Source organism: Pteropus medius, unplaced genomic scaffold (genome assembly GCF_902729225.1).
Source record: "Pteropus medius unplaced genomic scaffold, Ma_sr-lr_union100, whole genome shotgun sequence".
In the NCBI taxonomy this organism is placed as follows: domain Eukaryota; kingdom Metazoa; phylum Chordata; class Mammalia; order Chiroptera; family Pteropodidae; genus Pteropus; species Pteropus medius.
In genome coordinates, this window is record NW_024342644.1 from 4,326,033 (window position 1) to 4,344,806 (window position 18,774).

At 36.6% G+C, this 18,774-nt stretch overlaps 1 protein-coding gene across 3 annotated transcripts in view; it reads right to left on the reverse strand.

Annotated features, from left to right (window-relative positions):
• RNF144B (ring finger protein 144B) overlaps positions 1 to 18,774 on the reverse strand; it is a 144,438-nt gene that overhangs the window by 36,438 nt on the left and 89,226 nt on the right. The window lies entirely within an intron of this gene.

Consider the following 18,774-nt stretch of genomic DNA (forward strand, 5'->3'; position numbering starts at 1 on the left):
TCCATATGTTCATTGCAACATTATCTGCAATGGCCAAGATATGAAGGCGACCTGGGTGTCCATCAATATTTGAATGGGTAAAAGAGAGGTTGTACAAATATACAATGGAATAGTACTCAGCCATAAAAAAGAATGGAATCTTGCCATCTGCAACAACATGGCTAGCCCTAGAGAGTACTGTGCTGAGTAGAGTAAGTCAGACAGAGAAACACAAATGCCACATGATGATTTCACTCATATGTAAAATCTAAAGAACAAAATAAATGAACAAACAAAACAGAAACAGACTCATAGATATAGAGAACATTTTGATGCTTGACAAATGGGAGGGGGTTGAGGAGTGAGTGAAAAAGGAGAAGGGACTAAGAAGTACAAATTGATAGTTACAAAATAGTCATGGTGATGTAAGGTACAGCATAGGGAATATAGTCAATAATGTAATAACTGGGTATGGTGTATGATGGGTACTAGATTTATCAGGGTGATCACTTAAGTTCTATAAATATCTAATCACCATTTTATACACCTGAAACTAATAAAATATTGTACGCCAACTGTAAATGAAAAATAAAAAATTATTTTAAAAAAAAAGGAAAAAAAGTACAAGCCCTAAAGTCTCCTTGGCATCTTAGTCAAGTCATTGACCTCTCTAGTTATAGCATTCTCGATTATAAAGTGGGACAATACCAGCTCCCTAGCCTACTCTCAGGGAAATGGAGAGTCCTTCATGAGGGTAAATACATGAAAACACAATGAAAAATGAAAAGAAGTATGCAAACATAAAGTATAATTGGAAAATGGAATAGATGTTTCTGAACTATAGGGAGGCATGCAGAAATGAAAGTCCCTAAACAGATGTGACCCCTAGAGATAAGTCCCATGATGGTGAGAAGGCAAGGTAAGAGGAGAATAGGTACTGTTGTTGAGAAGAAGAAGATAATGGGTGCCATTAAAGTTTAAATTGATCCCCAGGCTCTTAGATGCTTCTGGATTCAAGTGCTGGGGTTCTGAAGTCCAAAAAGGACTGGCAGCCCACCTAGCTTGAAGCTGAGTTGGTGAACTACTGACCTAGGGTTTCTCATCCCTTAACTCAGTCATAGGTGGGAAGGAAGGGGGAACGGAGAAGGTACCCACAGGCCAAAACCTAGACGGCCTTGAGTTTTAAAATTTGCTTTTCATCATTCCTGGTATAATGCTGTACACTAAAATGAATATTTAATAAACTATAGACTAACACTTATCTGCTTCAGTACATAACTACAGCATAATGTCTCAAGAGTGTTCTAAATGATATCATACATTGAGGTCAATATTGTTTACTCCAGGTTCAGACTATGATTTCTACACACGATACAAGAATAAAGCCCTTTGTTGGATGCTGTTGAGTTAAATTATTAGTAAACTCAAGATGGTATATCTCTCCCAATTCAAAATACTTTTAACACATCAAAAGCATTCTGGTTTGGAAATGTATAATGGTTTGAAAAAAATTCAAATAAATCAGTAATCTACAGCTAGGTAGTAAGTTGTTTCTTGGTACGGTATGATCCTAAAAGTTTTTCTTATAAAACTCTTTTCAGAAACTTTGGCTTTTCACAAATATGATAGTGATGGGGACCACCTTCATATCCCTCTAACAACATGGGACATCAGAGAGCTGAAGAAAAAATGTAAGACAAATATGTTTTTATGGACAAGAAACACCAAAAACTATGGGACACTACTGGGAAGGGCAGTTGTGATATTTTGATTTATAAGTAGAAATACATATTTGGTCTTTGTCCCCATTTTTAGCAGGAAGCTTCTAAAACACAGAATTTCCTAAGTGGTGATAGATATAAAGATGTCTTTTGTTATATTGACGAAGTGACCTGTGGAATGCCCCAAGTCCCTAGGATGGGGGCTGGTTGCCAGGGCAACCAACCCTGTTATTAGAAGGCTGAGATTTTTAGTCTCACCCCTCCATCTCCTGGGAGGCAGAGGGGCTGGGAGTTAAATGGATCACCCTTGGCCAGTGATTTAATCAGTTGTGCATATGTAATAAAAGCTCCATAAAACCCCAAAGGGACAGGGATTAGAGAGCTTCCTGGTTGGTGAACAAATGGAGATTTGGTGAGGGTGGTAAGCCTGAGGAGGGCATGGAAGCTCTGTGTCCCTTCCCCATGCCTTGCCCTATGCACCTCTTCAATCTGGCTGGTCATATACTTTTATAATAAACCAGTAATCTATTATGTAACTGTTTCTCTGAGTTCTGTGAACTGCTTTAACAAATTAATAGAACTTAAAAAGGGGGTCATGGGAGTCTCTGATTTATAGCCAGCTGGTCAGAAGCATAGGCAACAACCTAGGCATGCAACTGGTATTGGAATCGAGGAGGGAGCAGAGTCTTGTCGGACTAAACTCTTAACATGTAGAATCTGATGTTATCTCCAGATATAGTGTCAGAACTGAGGTGAATTCTTGGACACCCTACTAGTATCCAAGAATTGCTTGGTGGTATGAAGGGAGGCCCCCCTCCACATACAGGCACATTGGAATAGGGTACAGGAACCCAAGAGAACAGGCTTAAGGGAAAGACCTGGGCAGAAGGAAGAGGGATATTTCAACAGGAAGGCAGTGAATTTCAAAATCACATTCACCTGCCTTACTGACAATGCTTCTTGAACTTATTTAATGTCCATTTGAATCACTTAAGGATCCTGTTAAAAATGCAGATTGATTCAGTAGATCTGGGGTTGGGCCTGAGAACCTGCACTCCTTATAATCTCCCAGGTCTTGTTAATTCTGCTGGTACACAGAGTACACAGGCCGCACTTTTGAGTAGCAAGGTCTAGGACAAAGACACTCTACACTGGATGTTTAATAGGGTCATCTGGGGAGTTTTCCAAAAGCTCAATGCCCAGGCCACACCACAGATCAATCAATTCAGAATTTTTGAGGGACCAGGCATCAGTATTTTATATACATGTATATATATATATGTGCATATGTGTTTATATATATAACAGTTTTATTGAGATATAATTCACATACTATATAATTTGCCTATTTGAAGTATACAATTTAATGGTTTTTAGTATATTCACAGTTGTACTACTATCACACATAGAGTTTAGAATATTTCATTATCCCCAAAGAAATACCATGCCCACTAGTAGTCACTTCCCATTTCACCTTTAAGTCTCCCCACCACCCAAGGTCTAGGCAACTACCAGTCTACTTTCTGTCTCTATAGATTTGCCTATTCTGGACATTTCATATAAATTGACTAATACAATATGTGGTCCTCTGTAACTGGATCCTTTCACCAAAATGCTTTCAAGGTTGATCCATGTTACAGCATGTATCGACATTTTTTATTGCCGAAAAATATTCCATTATATGGATATGCCATTTTTATTTATCCATTCATCAGTTGATGGACATGTGGGTTATTTTCATCTTTTTGTTACCATGAATAATGCCTCTATGAACATCTATGTATAAGTTTTCTTGTAGATATATGTTTTCATTTCTCTTGGGTATGTCCTTATGAGTGGATGTGGTATATGGCATAACTCTATGTCTTTTGAAGAACTGCTAGACTATTTTTCAAAGCAGCTGCATAATTTTACATTCCCACCAGCAGTGTATGAGGGCTCTAATTTCTTCAAATCTTCACCAGAACTTGTTATTGTCTATCTTTTTTACTCCTGCCATCCTAATGTGTGCAAAATGTTATCTCACTATGGTTTTGATTTGCATTTCTCTGATGGATAATGATTTTGAGCATTTTTTCATGTGTATGGGTAATTTATACATCTTCTTTGGAGAAATGTCTATTAAGATCCTATGTCCATTTTTAATTGGGTCATTTGTGTTTTTATTATTGACTTGTAAGAATTTTTATATAGTCTAGATATGTTTCTTATTGGCTATGATTTACAAATATTCTCTCCCATTCTGTGGACTAGCTTTTCACTTTCTTAATGGCGTCTATTGAAATACAAAGGTTTTTAATTTTGATGAAGTCCAATTTATATTTTTTCTTTTGTGGTCCGTGCTTTGCCTAACCCAAGGTCATGAATTTTTTTCTATTTCTGATATCTTCTAAGAGTTATAAGTTTTAGCTCTTACAGTTAGGTCTATAATCCATTTGAGTTAATATCTGTCCATGGTGCAAGGAAGCAGTCGAACTTCATTATTTTGTAAGTGGATATCCAGTTGTCCTAGCACCATTTATTGAGAAACTATTTTTTACCCTTTGAACTATCTTAGCATCCATGACAAAAATCAACTGACAATAAACATTGGAATTTATTTCTGGACTCTCAAGTCTATTTCACTGATCTGTTTATGCTTATGACAGTATCACAGAGTTTTGATTACTATAGTGCCATAGTGTGTTTGAAATCAGGAAGTGAGTTCTCTAACTTTGTTCTTTTTTAAGATTGTTTTGACTATTCTAGGTCCCTCAAATTTTCATATGAATTTTAGGATCAGCTTGTCAATTTCTACAAAAAAAGATCTGCATTTTGATGGGAATTGTGTTGAATCTGAAGATCCATTTGGGGAATATTGTCATTTTAATAATAGTAAGCCTTCCACTTCATGAACATGGGGTGTCTTTCTACTTAGTCTTCTTGAATTTCTTTCAACAATGTTTTGTAGTCTTCAGATTGTAGACTTGTACTCATTTTGTTAAATTTATTCCTAAGTATTTTATTCTTTTTGATATTATTATAAATGAAACTTGTCTTAATGCCATCATCATGTTATCCTTTGCTAATGTATAAAAATACAATTAATTTTTGTATATTGATCTTGCATTCTGCAACCTCATTGAACTGGCATCGGTATTTTTAAACTCTCAAAGTGATTCCAATGTGCAAGTCTGAGAACCACAAATTCAATACTATTCATACTCTCAAGTCTAATCAAGGAAGATATGTCCATCATCGTTGCCTTTAGGTCATTTTGTAATATTCAGAAGCATGATGTCCATAGGAAGGATTCCTTTCTAACCAACTTCTCCATAGAGAATACATGCGTTCAGCTATTTCCAGAAGAAATAGTAAAAGAAGTTTAAGGGGGAAATTATATACGCAAACTTTAAAGTTCTGATTGAGATCCTTTAAATACTTTACCCAAAATAGCGCCGTTACTTTTTCTGGAAAAGGGTACTAGATTCATCTCATAAATTTCAGAACAGTCATTCAACATGGGAGATTAAATTTGGCCCCCAATTAAAATTACTTCAGTACCCACCAAGCAAGAGTGATCAAACACTTCTATCTTTATCTCAAGCGATCATGAAACATCTAAATTAAAAAACTCAGTGACAAAAATAGTTCTGAAGAGAAATCCACTGGAAATGCTGCAGCCTGGTCCAGTTCTCACAGGAAAGCCAATTAAATATGCTAAACATAGCAACATTTCAATCAGAGCAGGGAGTGGGCACCAGCATTGGAAAGATCTGCTTCCAACACGAGTAATTCAATAACTCTTTGAATGACCTTTCAGAGGCTGTCCTTTTTTTCCCACCTGTGCTGCCTTTCTTTACAGAGGATTGCCCCAATTCTTAATTCTCATACTAGTTCCAAAGAGATCCATCTGTGCCAGGTGCTATCTTACAACACAGTATACCCAAAAAAACAACCAATGGTTCCAGGAGAAAGAAAGGCTAGCCAAGTTTACATCCTTCCATTTCCTCCAAAGAAACATTAGACCTCAGAACTGCCAGCTCTCAGCGGGCTCTAAGGCCCCAGCCCACAGGCCCAGGACAGGCAATGAGAATAAGCACACACTGGATTAGTCAGCAGATCCCACTAAACTCATTTATCACTTTCTTCCTCTTCCTCCTACTGTGTACCTAAAGTGTCCCTGTTTGAACTCTCAGGCGACTCTTCTGACTCTCAGAACATACATAAGGTCTCAGAAACACAAAAAGGAACAAACCCCAACTTAATAAAAGATCAAGAAACTCTTTCATTCATGACGTAGGATTATGCAAGTTATCTGCAATAAAATGCAACATTCAACCAGTCTAAACAAATGCATTGAACAATGTTGTGCTTACATTCTACTACAGAATTCACAGTGAATATTAAAACTATACCATTTAAAGGATAGAAGGATGGATGGATGGATAAATGTAGAGTAAAAAATTAATGTTAGAATCTAAGAGGTAGTAGGAATACGATCATTGTTAAAATACTTTCACCTTTGTTGTATGTTTGAAAAGTTTTATAACAAACTGTTGCACAATTTTTTAAAACTAAAAAAAAAATTACAGCATTCACCAAATCTCAGATTTTAATGTTTCTTAAAATAGGAATCATCTGTATTACATTTTATATAAAACCTCAATATCTGTATTAGTATTTAAACTAGAGTTTTAATAAATACAGCGAAATAAAATCTTATTAATTAAAACTAATGGTAGCAGTATTAACTAATGATTATCTAAATATTTGAAATTTAAAAGAATATTTACACTGTATAAATGAGAATGAAGCTAATGCACCATCAATTACATTTTTTCTACAGGATATAACCTATAAAGCCAGCATGAAAACTAGCTCACATCAATGACAACTGGACAATAGTGACGCTATTCACTTCCTTAAGAGGATACTGTTTCTCTACATGGAATGATAGGAACCAAGTACAATCAGTTTAGACTAGGCAACAGCCTTAAGCAAACTTCCTCCTTGGCTACATTTACAAAAGAGAATTTATTAGATTTAAAAATGTGAACTCTGAAAAAGTAGAAAAAGTTGGACAATGGCTAACAGTGACTGCATGAACTATGAGCATCTTGTTTTAGTCAAGATTAATTTGAAATTATTTTATCCAATTTCTCCACAGCAAAATCAGAATATTTTTCCACTTATAATTTAGATGGTCACATAATTTCAACTATCCCTCACCTCGTCATTTTATGCCAAGACTTCATTCTGAAAAGATGTGAATGTTGTTGACATTCCCTAAAAACCAAGTTTCTAGAAATCAGGAGGGTTTATATGTGGTACTTACTCTTTTTTTTTTTTAATTGCTATAATTTGAACCAGTCTTTTTTATCTTTCTTTTAGTAAATCCATAGGCTTATGTATCTGAGACTGCTCTTGACTCTCTTATAAAATCCAACCTAGTTACTGTCCTTGAACTGCCACTTTCCAAATGTTTTGAGTTAGCACCGTATTCTAGCAAATTAGACTCTCAAGGCAAAGATCTTAAGTCAAAGCCATATGACTAGTTGTTTCAGAGATGTGTGTCAGCAGTCACAGAAGAGACAAAGGGAGCGTATATATTTCAAAACACATGATAGTTAGCAATTTATGTGTGTTTCACCAATACGGTGCTCTGCAAAAACCCTAGACTAGTGCACCAGAACTCCCTGGAGGGTGAACTGAAACACAGATTATAAGGCCCTATCCCCAGAGTTTCCTATTCTGTAGGTCCAGGGTAGGCAGGTCTCAAGAATGTGTAATTCTAACGAGTTCAGCTACTGCTGATGCTGCTGGTTTGAGGGCCACACTTTGAGAACCACAGGCCTAGAACTAAAATATTCATTATATAAGAGGCAGAGGAAAGGAGGAGATGATAGGAATGAAACTTATTTGTCAAGCTCCTATGATAGCTATGGTATGTGATTTAAAATTATCTCATTTAATCTTCATAGCAACTCTGAGACTGCTATTATCCCCATTTCACACAAAGCAGTTCAACAACTTATCCAAAGTTCCCATGACTAGCAAATATAACAGTGGAGGTTTAAACCAAGGTCTAATTGAGACACAGCCTTTGTTTGCTTTCTCATTACGTCAAAATGATTTTCATGTTATCAGAACTAGAGCATGAGAAAATTCTGAAATCTTTACAACTTGAAAACATTACCTTTTTTCCTTCTGAAGGTTATCGACACAAAAACCCATAAAGTTTTTCAAAGACTAGACACCATGCCATCTTAAAACAATCTGTATTTAACACGCTACCCTAGGAAAAACAGGTATTACAGCTATAAAATATTCTTTTCCAGTTGCAGTAAAGATCCTTGTGCTTTAGAGTTACCCATTCAGTAATTACTCTCAGCACACAACAGTTACTTGAAAAAAAAACTGCCAGACTGAGGTCCTTTTGGGAACACCGGTAACTTCCACAAACGTGATACATGTAGCAGTTGGAAGAACACCATTAAACCAGAAGATCTAGGCTTGAACTTTGATTTCCATTTCAAAATCTGAATATATGCTAAGTGCACTGAGAACTTCCTGCTATGTAAAGCAGACCTCTTAATCTCTCAGCCCTTCATTTCCTCAAGTAGCTTGCCCAAAATCACATAGCTGAAAGTTCAATCCCTTCCATCTGAACCTATGGCCACCATTGTAGTCAGACTACATACTCTCTGATCTCTGGAAAAATCCTTGGATTTTTTTAAATCAGTTACTCTTTACATTTTTTTTGTATCGATTAAACTTTTACGTACACAAAAGCCAGTCATCAGTTTTACATTATATAGGCCATTGTCAAGCTTTAGAAACTACAGGTAGGCTCATCCACTGTTTATGCTAACAAATAAAATGTAGGGAGCACATACTATGTATTTTCACAGAGGTTTCTCTTATTTCATCCAAACAACACTATGATTCAGGAATTAAGAATATGGATCTTGGGCAAGTAATTTAATTCTGGCACTGGTTTCTTTATCTATAAACTGGAAAAGGAAAAAATAGTACTCTTGTATAATATATATTATATGATAGATACTCAAATGCCCTTACTTGTCCTTGATTTTTTTAAGTTGTTTTAATTAAGTTTATTGGGGTAACATTGGTTAATACAATTATATAATTTCAGGTGTACATTATATATAATTTGACATCTGTAATTCTATTGTGTTTACCACCCAAAGTCATTTCCTTCAGCTACCATATATTTGATCCCCTTTACCCACTTCACTCTACCCCTACCCCGCTATATTTGACCCCTTTAACCATCTATCTACCCCCTCATCCCCCAACCTCATACCCTCTGGTAACCACTAGTCTATAGTCCATGTCCATGAGTCTGTTTGTTTGTCCTGTTCATTTGTTGCTTTTAGGTTTATATACCACATATAAATGATATCATGTGATTTTCAACTTTTCTGTCTGGCTTATTTCGCTTCGCATGATTATCCTGAGGTCCATCCATGTTGTCGCAAATGGCAGTATTTCATCTCCTCTTATGGCTGAGTAATATTCCATTGTATATATGTACCACAGATTCTTTATCCAATCATCTATCGTAGGACACTTTGGTTGCTTCCATGTCTTGGCCACCGTGAATAACGCTGCTATGAACATCAGTGTGCAAATATCTTTTTGGATATGAGTTTTCAAGTCTTTGGGGTAAATACCCAGTAGAGGGATTGCTGGGTCATATGGTAGATCAATTCTTAGTTTTTTGAAGAACCCCCATACCGTTTTCCATAGTGGCTGTACCAGTCTGCAGTCCCATCAGCAGTGTCTGAGGGTTCCTTTTTCTCTGAATCCTCTCTAACATTTGTTATCATTTGTCCTTTTGATTATAGCTATTCTAACAGGTGTGAGATGGTATCTCATTGTGGTTTTGATTTGCATTTGTCTTTGATTTTTTTAATAAGTAAACTGAGGGTCAAAGAAATTGAATAAAAACCCTGCATTCACGTGGCTAATAACTCACAAACACTTTCCAGAAGAGTCCAACCAAAAGGGCCTCCTTATTGGGGGTGAGAAATGACTCAAAACCATTGAGGCTTTTAGTTAATGTAGAGCTATTTATTTCCATGAAAATGAGGCACTTGACTGTGTCCAGACTCATTCTAAGAGGTGCTGCGCACATCTGGAATCCACAACACAACCAATTCTTGATGAACTTAAATATTCAAAAAATGGAATTTTACAGTTAACTGAATTTTCTGGTTAGCTCACAATCTTTTTGGCTTCCACTAGCCTAAATTTTTAAAAGTTCCTTTTCCTACTTATCTTGCCACTGAACATAAACTTTGTGATACTGTATTTCCCATCGCCTTAAGACAACCATTATAAGCATTATTTGTTCATTCATTCGTGTATCCTACATGTAATATACTTTTCTAGATATGGCCCATTTTTCCAACTGGACAGTACTGTGAATACCAAGGTCTAAATCAGCTGAAACTGTACTGGCACTGGATATACCATACATTTTTTTTAAAGAGAGATTTATGAAATGATTTTGTTTTGCTACAATTTGCTTCCTCCTTAAAAGAGGAAGCATGGATTAAGCTATGAGGTGTGTTCTTTTCACATATCAGATTAGAGAAGACGAAAAATTTGAAAATACCCAGAGTGTCAAAAAAGGGGTCTTTCCTACACTATTGATAGGAATGCTAAACTGGCACAACAGTGTGAGAAGGCAATTTTGTAACATGTGTCGATTTAAAATGCACACACCTTTTGACTAGGCAATTCCACTTCTAGAAATTTATCCTAGAGAGGTATATTTTCACATTTATATAAGTACAAACATTTTCATTTATAATAGCAAAAACTGGAAACAACCTTAGAGTCCTTTTATAAGAAGGGGCCTAGTTAAATAAATGTTGATAGAGCCATACCATAGAACATTACACAATACTTAAAAAGGAAGGTAGGGAGGGTAGGTCTTGCATATGCTTACAGAGAACCATGTCCACAATGCACTGTTAAATTTATAAAACTCAAGTTAAGAAAAGTATCTATAGATAAGATCTCATTTCTCCATTATGTGTTGTGTATGAATATATATCCATCCACATGTTTAGTTACACTCAGAGGAAAAGTTCGGAAGGGGGTACAGATGAACTGTTCATATCATCAATACTTTGGAGATTTTTGTTTTGTTTTAAAACCAGCATGTATTGCATTTATAATTAAAAATTAATCTTTAAAAAGAAGAGAGCAAGGATAAAGGGGATAGGAGGGAAGGGAACAAGTAAGTAAGATTTCACTATATGTCTAGTTAAAATTCTCTGTCCCCATCATACGGGAAACTAGTCACCAAAAACTTTGCATTGAGCTAAAGTGGCAGTCTGGTACTGAAAGACATTCTGGGTTGACAGCTGAAGGGAAGAGAGGATTCAGCTATGTCCTTCCCTTCTGACCCTTCTCTTGGGGGCCTTCATTTGCCTGTTGGCTTCCTATTTCTGCAAAGAGATAAACAGAGGAACTAACACCCTACACATCCCGCCCTTAAATTACTGCAAAATTTGTAGAAGTAGTTGAAGCTAACTGGAGTAGCTATCTGCTTCTGGCACAGTTGTCCCTGCCTGTCTCAAGCACTTTTGGAAATTGGCAATTAGATAAATGATTTGCTTGAGATGGCTAGGTAGGCCTCAAAACATGAACATATAAGTTCAAAAAAAAAAATTGTTCCACTAGTAAATAAGTAACTACTATATATCTACTTCATAATTTTTAAAATAGAGATTTTTAAATGACCAATTTGGGTCATTATATGAATGAAATGAGTTAAAGCACTTAGAACAATGCCTTCCAATGAATAAGTTGAATAAATGCTTACTATTATGATGACAACCACAATAATGATTAGTGATGCCTATTGCTTTTCTGGGTTTGTGTCCTCAGTAAACTACAAGTCAAGGTGAGAAAATCAAAGGGATCTATGTCAGAGAGCATACAAGGAATACAAGGCAATACAAATATTTGTATGGAATCTACTTAATTAGATTTTAAATGCTTTCAGAGAAGAAATGATAATTATACACTAGAATAGCCAGAGCCACAAAGGTAAGAACCATGTTTGAGTTTTTCACCAATAAATCCCTGCCTCCAATCTAGTATTCTGCTTGTCAGAATGAGTATCTGTTAAATAATGAATGGAAGTATGCACTGACCAGGCAATGAGACATCATCATTAGGAATTGAGGAGCATTCTAGGAAGAAGGAAAGACATGGAGGTATGAGATATCTCATATAAGAGGTATCAGAAGGTGCTCTGGATAGACACTGTGCAACAGACAGTTCATAGAGGAATTTGAATGTCAGCACTAAGGAATATGATTCAAACAGGAGCAAATGAATCCTTAATAATGGTAGTGGCATTTGGACAGCGATATTTTAAGAAAGCTGACATTAGTATCCAAATAGCTAGGAAAAAGAAGAATATTAGGGAAATGAAAGTAATTTAAATACTCCAGGCCTCATAATTTCAGTCTACCCTAACAAATACAGCATTATGTTGATGATAGGTTGTTCTTGAGCTCTCACCACCCTCTTCCTTCACCCAGCTCCAGTTTTGCCCACTTTCAGACCATTCTCCATCCTATGCCAAAGCCACCCTCCCTATCCCACTCCCAAACAAAGCCTTCCACTGGCTCCATAATGCTCTTTAACATGGCATACAAGACCTTCCATCTAGCCTCTGCTTGCCTCTCCAGCCTCATGCCCAAGTGCACTTCCAGCAATATGTTCCAGGCATGTCCTTCAGTTTGGTTCTTCAGTAGGCCATCCTTCCTTGGTGCTGTGCCTTCACATGTGGCTGCCTCTTCCCTTCCACATTCTTCCCATCTACCGACACTACCATCAAGTAATTTTCTATTCATCTTTGGGTGTCAGCATCTCAGGAAACCTTCCCTAACCTCTTCGAATCTAGTTTAGGTGGGCTCTTATATGCTCCCCTAACACACTATACCTCCTCTATCAGAGGGTCAGCTTCCCACATGAGAGCCAGACTGGTAATGCGTTATGCAAATAATTAGCACAGTGGCTAGTACATAGTAGTACCAAATGGAAGAGCAGAATCAGGACTAAAAGGGGAATAGACTTAGAAGAAATTGGAATAAAGGTGCAACTTCAAAAGAATAAATAGATAAGCCTTGGTGACTCTGGATGAAAAAGAAAATTCTTTCACAGTAAGCCCACTTTTGTCTACACTCTGGTCTGCATGTTTGGCCAGCTTATCACATTCCAATATATGGTTTAAAGAATTAAATTAAAAGCAAGGTATGCATTAAAAAAAAAAAAAGTCTCCACAACATACAAACACGGATTACCGACACAGCATCTTTTTATAATCTTCTTTGAGAAAAAGAAATTAAATCTCAGTCCTTATTATAGTAACACACCTCCCTACCCTGCCCTGACACCATATGCTTTTCCAAGAGAATATAGTACAAGCCTGAAGTACTTGTTCAACCTATGACAAAGTCAAGAATGTCATGCAAATGAAACTTGTTCCAAAAGACTGTGTCAACAAAAGGGGAAAATGGGAGAAATAAAGTTCTATTTATTAATATTCACACACTTGACGAAGCACTGTGGATAATATTTAATAAGTAATTTCCTTGCCTGCTCACAGAAAGATAACCTTCATTCAAATAATATAAAGCTAGTGAGCATAAAAAAATTAGATTTCAACCATTTTTGTTCTTGAGAGAAGAAACAGTATTAACAGGTAGAATTTATACAGAAATAGGTTCAAATGAATGTAGAAGAAAAGATAGTTTAGAACTAGAATTTCTAATAGCTGAATAGCCAGTTATGTATGGTATGTCCCAATCCTGGAAGTTTTCAAGCAAAATCTAAATGAGAGTGACACACGATTGCTATATTCCAGGCACTGTACTATGTGCTTTATCTAGATTTCTACTGCGATCTTCTCTATATCCTTATGATATGATTTATTATGATTCCTAAATAAGAGAAAATGAAGACTTGGACTACCCAAAGACATTAACTGCTACCACCTGCTCGTCCAATCCACTATCATCTCTGGCCTGAATTATTATATTTACCTTTCAACCAGTCTCCTTGCTTTCACCCTTGTTCCTTTAGTTCATTCTCTATGCAAGTCAACTTGATTAGGCCACAGACAGACTGCCCAGATAGTTGGTTTCACATTACTTATAGTTGTATCTGTGAGAGTGTTTCCAGATTAGCATTTCAATCAGTAGACTAAGTAGACTGCCCCCTTCCTAGATAAGTGAGCCTCATCTAAGCAGCTGAGGAAATAAATACAACAAAAAGGCAAAGGAATGGATAATTTACTCTCCCCCCTGACACTGCATGAGCTGGGACACTGGTTTCCTCCTGCCTTCAGACTAGAACTTACGCCAATGGATCTCCTCATTCTCGGGCCTTTGGACACAGACTGGAACTACACCATTGTTTCTCCTGAGTCTCCAACATGAAGACAGCAGATCATGAGACTTCACCTCCATAACTGCATGAGCCAATTCATATATGTATATGTGTATGTATGTATGTATGTATGTGTGTATACATATATATATATATATGTATATACATATATATAAATATCATATTGGACATATACTTCATATTGGATCTGTTTCTCTGAAGAACTCTTACTAACCCAGTGATCCACTTAAATCATTGTTAGATCACGTCTCTCTGTGGGTCAAAACTCTCCAAAGGCTTCTGTTCTCACATTATACTGGGACCGAAACCCTTACCATAGCCTGCAAAGTCCTACATACTAACATCACTATACCTCTCTGACTTCATCTCCTACTGTTCCCCACCACCCCCACACACACACACACACACTCTCACACTCAGACACATTCACACTGGCCTCCTTGCTATATTGAATATACCAAGTACACTCCCAGCTTAGGACCACCACATCGTTCCCCTCTGCCTAAAACTCTCTTCTCTCAGATATCTATACAGCTTCTTCCCTCATGTCCTTCATGCCTCTTCTTAAATAACATCTTGTCAGTGAGACTTCCCTGACCACCTAACATCAAGTGTAAACCCCCTCTCCTATAGCACTCCCTATCCCCCTTCCCTGCTGTTTTTCCTCAGAGCACATATTGTCATCTGACTTCTGTATGTACTTGTTGGTATCTGTACTTTGCATTAAAATTTGAGCTATCTGAAAACCAGGCCTTGATCAGATTGTTCACCACTATATCTTAACCATCAAAACTGAGCATGGTATGTATAATAAATATATGTTGGATGAATAAAGTTCAAGCAACCAGATTTGAGACCCATTCTCTAAAATGCCAAACCATATTGGCATCCAGGAAAAGGACTTCTTTCATTAGGAGAGTGGGGGGATTAGAAGAGCTAAGGTCCCTTCCAATTCTAGGAATATGATGCTATGACAAAGTCATTTGGCCTTAAGTGTATAGTTTTCTTTTGCTGCTCCTTCCTCTCTTGCCACAATTGTACCACTTTCTTTGAATAAGTAAGTGGTGAGCATTAGGCATGAATGAGATCATAGGTCCAGGAAGCCAGCTCCTCCTTGAGTCATCTCTAATCCATTTCTCACGCTGTTATAATTTGCTCCTATTTCTCAGATGCCATTTGACCTGTAGCAGCTCAATCATCAGTGGAAAAATAGTATCAAAATCTGTATTTTAAAACTGTGACTTAACTAATAAATACAAAAGACCTCCTCTATCAGAGGGTCATAGCATAATGATCATAGCATGATCATTAAATCTCTTAAATATAAGCAGTAAGTATACTGAAGTCATTTACAAAAATAAACAAAGAGAAAGATAAATTCGCTGACTCACTGTTGATCACCCAAGGTAAAGTGAAAGGAAAGCATAAAACTAACCTTGTAAGCCAGTATATTTTAGTACCAGAAACCGACAAAATAAGAGACGGCTTTGAACTGGCAGAATTCAGTTCTGTCCATTCAATAGTACTAGAAGACGTGGGAATCAAGAGAATTGAAGAATTTAAAAGCATCAGGAAAGGTTGACAGGTCACATGACCAGAAGAGGGAACAAAAAAATGTTCGGTGACATTGCTGAAGTAAAATGCCTAAGTATTGCTTGCAGCTCCACGGAGTTATAAAAACAAAACAAAACAAAACAAAAACCCACTTAAAAAGATACTAGACTAAACATATTAAGCTAACAAGTAATTATATTATATATTCTTGTTAGAGGAAAGCAGCTCTTAAATAAATGGTGGCTTGAGACACTCTTCCATATGAATCTTTTACATCCATCGGAAATGTACTCATCTATTCAGTTTCAAAGTTGTATTGGTTTTTTGTTGTTTTTTTTTTTTTTTTTCTGTAAATCCTACTTCAAGATCTTCAGTTGAAACACCCTTCCGTTAGCCATTCTTTGGACAAATCCTACAAAGAAATTTCAGAATAGTAGTAAGGTTGAAATCACCTATGTAACTATCTTTTTCTAAAAGGCTAATGAGGAAGCCAGACAAGTTTTTAATAGGATTTGCTTTCTTAAAACACTTTGAAAAAACAGAACAGCTCAGTATACTAACAGAACTTAGGAAAGAAAGAAATAAAAACACTATTTACTAGGGGCTTGGCCCTGTGCTAGCCACTTTACTGAAATTCTTATTTGATGCTTCCTACAACACTCTGAGATAGGTGTTATCATCCTCTACTTCCCTCTATCCTACAGGTGAAAAAACTAAGGTTCAGAGAAGCCAAAGATTTTGCCTTAAGTTACACACCATTAAATGGCCAAACTTGAACTTGAGCCTGGATTTTTCTAGCTTTGTATCTACACTCTTAACCACCAAGTTACACTGGGAGAGAAAAATGGAGGTGGGAGTAGAAAAATGGCATTCCTTTATCCTAATAAAGATATCAGTTAGAATCCAGAAAAGAACTATTGCAGGTTCTTTGCTTCATTTGAAAGTTACCAACCATGTGGGTACACAAGTTTGTACATGGACACACAAACATATGCATACACACTCCTCTCTCCCTCCTTCTTTCTCTTCCCCTCTCTCTCCTCCCTCTGCCCCTCACCCTCTCCCTCTCTCCCTCTCTCCCTCTCTCTGCAAATCTTCCCAAACTGAAATGTCTCCCAGGCCATATGTGGGCTTTTCTTAAAGGTCACCCACCAGGCCCCAAGGAAAAGAAGGGCTTGGTCTAAAAAGTTTTATATTTCCTCTCACTTTTTTAAACATTGGAAAATCCATTTGGCTCAGAGAAATGAATAGTAAAAGGAGTTCTAACTATTTAGAGCCAACAAAACGTAATGGAGAAAAGGCAAGAATATGGCTGGACTTTATTTTCTTTTTGCTCAGCACATCCTGTCTTTAATCTGAAAAGTAAATAGGCCATGCCCAACATACCAACTCTTTTCAGGTGAAATTATCTAGGTTATAAAAACAAGCAACAACCATGTTTTCATGATTATTTAATTCATAGCTAACAGAAATAGCTTCCAGAATAAATCAAAGAGGCAAATATTGCTCGCAAGGGAACAAACCCACAAATTTGCCCTCCTTTGATAACTGACTTGTGAATTTTTCTTCTTTCACTTGAATTATAATCATGTGTTATTATCTAAAAAAGTGAGTTGCAGAAGCAAGAGGAAATTTTGAATTTTCATATTTAGGTTATTTAAATCCACAGGCAGAGAGAGAGAGAGAGAAAGAAACTAAGTTTTTGCATATCATTAGTCAGTAGACAAATATCCTTGAGAAATTTAACCTTTAATTACAATAATAATTTGGCACCACCTCTCTCCATAACCCCCAAATATCAAATTCTCTGGCTCCATGATACGCCGATGATCTATAACATCAGTCATGCTAATGAGAGCTATGCTCATTTTTGTCCTGTAGATTCAGCACCCCTTGCTTTATACTAGCCTTTCTTCTGTATATTAAAGCTGAGAAAATAGTGTAACAGAAACCATCTTCGCAGATATATCATGTTAAGTTTCCTTTAACAAGAAACTAGATATATTGATGGATTATATAAAGCAACATCTGTCACACTCCTTTCTCTGGATGTCATTTAAATCGAGAATTATCTAGATGGAATAATTTAAAGTAGCATTCTTCAGAAAACTGGTTGTGGGGAAGTTAATAGGTATGCCACTAGAAAAAGTAGTATGATCAAACGGGAATGCTTCAGAAGAAGTTAAACAGGGTCCCCTGGCTTTCTTCTTGACCACAAGATTTCAGAGTCTCTAAAATGCAAATATGCATTAGGTCCCTCCAAGAGAAGAATAGATTACATACCAGTTTCTAAGCTAATTTGACTATGGAACACTTTATTCAAGGAGCATCTCTGTTGCATAGAGCCGGAGGTCCATGGAACAGATTCAGGTTGGGGCAGCACCTATTTAAAGGCCAGGTCTCCCTAAAGATAGAGAATGAACTAACTAACTAACTAACATCCAATGGTCAAGTGAGACACTCCACATCTGTCCATTCTGCACTCCCAGGGCACCCTGATCGTGGAAACAGAAAGAATTCAACCTCACAACAAATGGTCAGGGATATATCTTAGGGAAAACAAGACGAAGACAGAATGTATAAAAAGCATGATTAAATCTATGAAAATATATCAGTATAGCACCATATCCAGCTAGAAGACCATGATGTTTGGCCATTCCCTGAAAGTAGGGGAGAGAGGGACTATCTTAACAAAACCATTTTAAAAATATGATATGTACCAGAAGTCTTTCCAAGCCAATAATTGGGAGATGTCATCCAATCATATTTAAAGTAAGAAATTAGTAGTACATGGCATAATAAAAAGTCACGAATTTATTTTCAGCCTTGAAAACACAAAATACATCTGATATCTTTAATTTGAGTGCAAATTAATATCTGAGGGGATTAGACACATTTTTAAATATTTTTTTGAAAAGAAGAAATAAAAGCTCCAACAATAAAAAGTTAAAGTAGTATTTCAGGTGAATCTGATATTAATTGCAAATTTATAGACACTAAGGTGATCAAACACACAGAGCTTATTATTTTGGCAGATCATAAGGAAGAGGGTATCAGTAAGCCAGGGAAGGTTAAT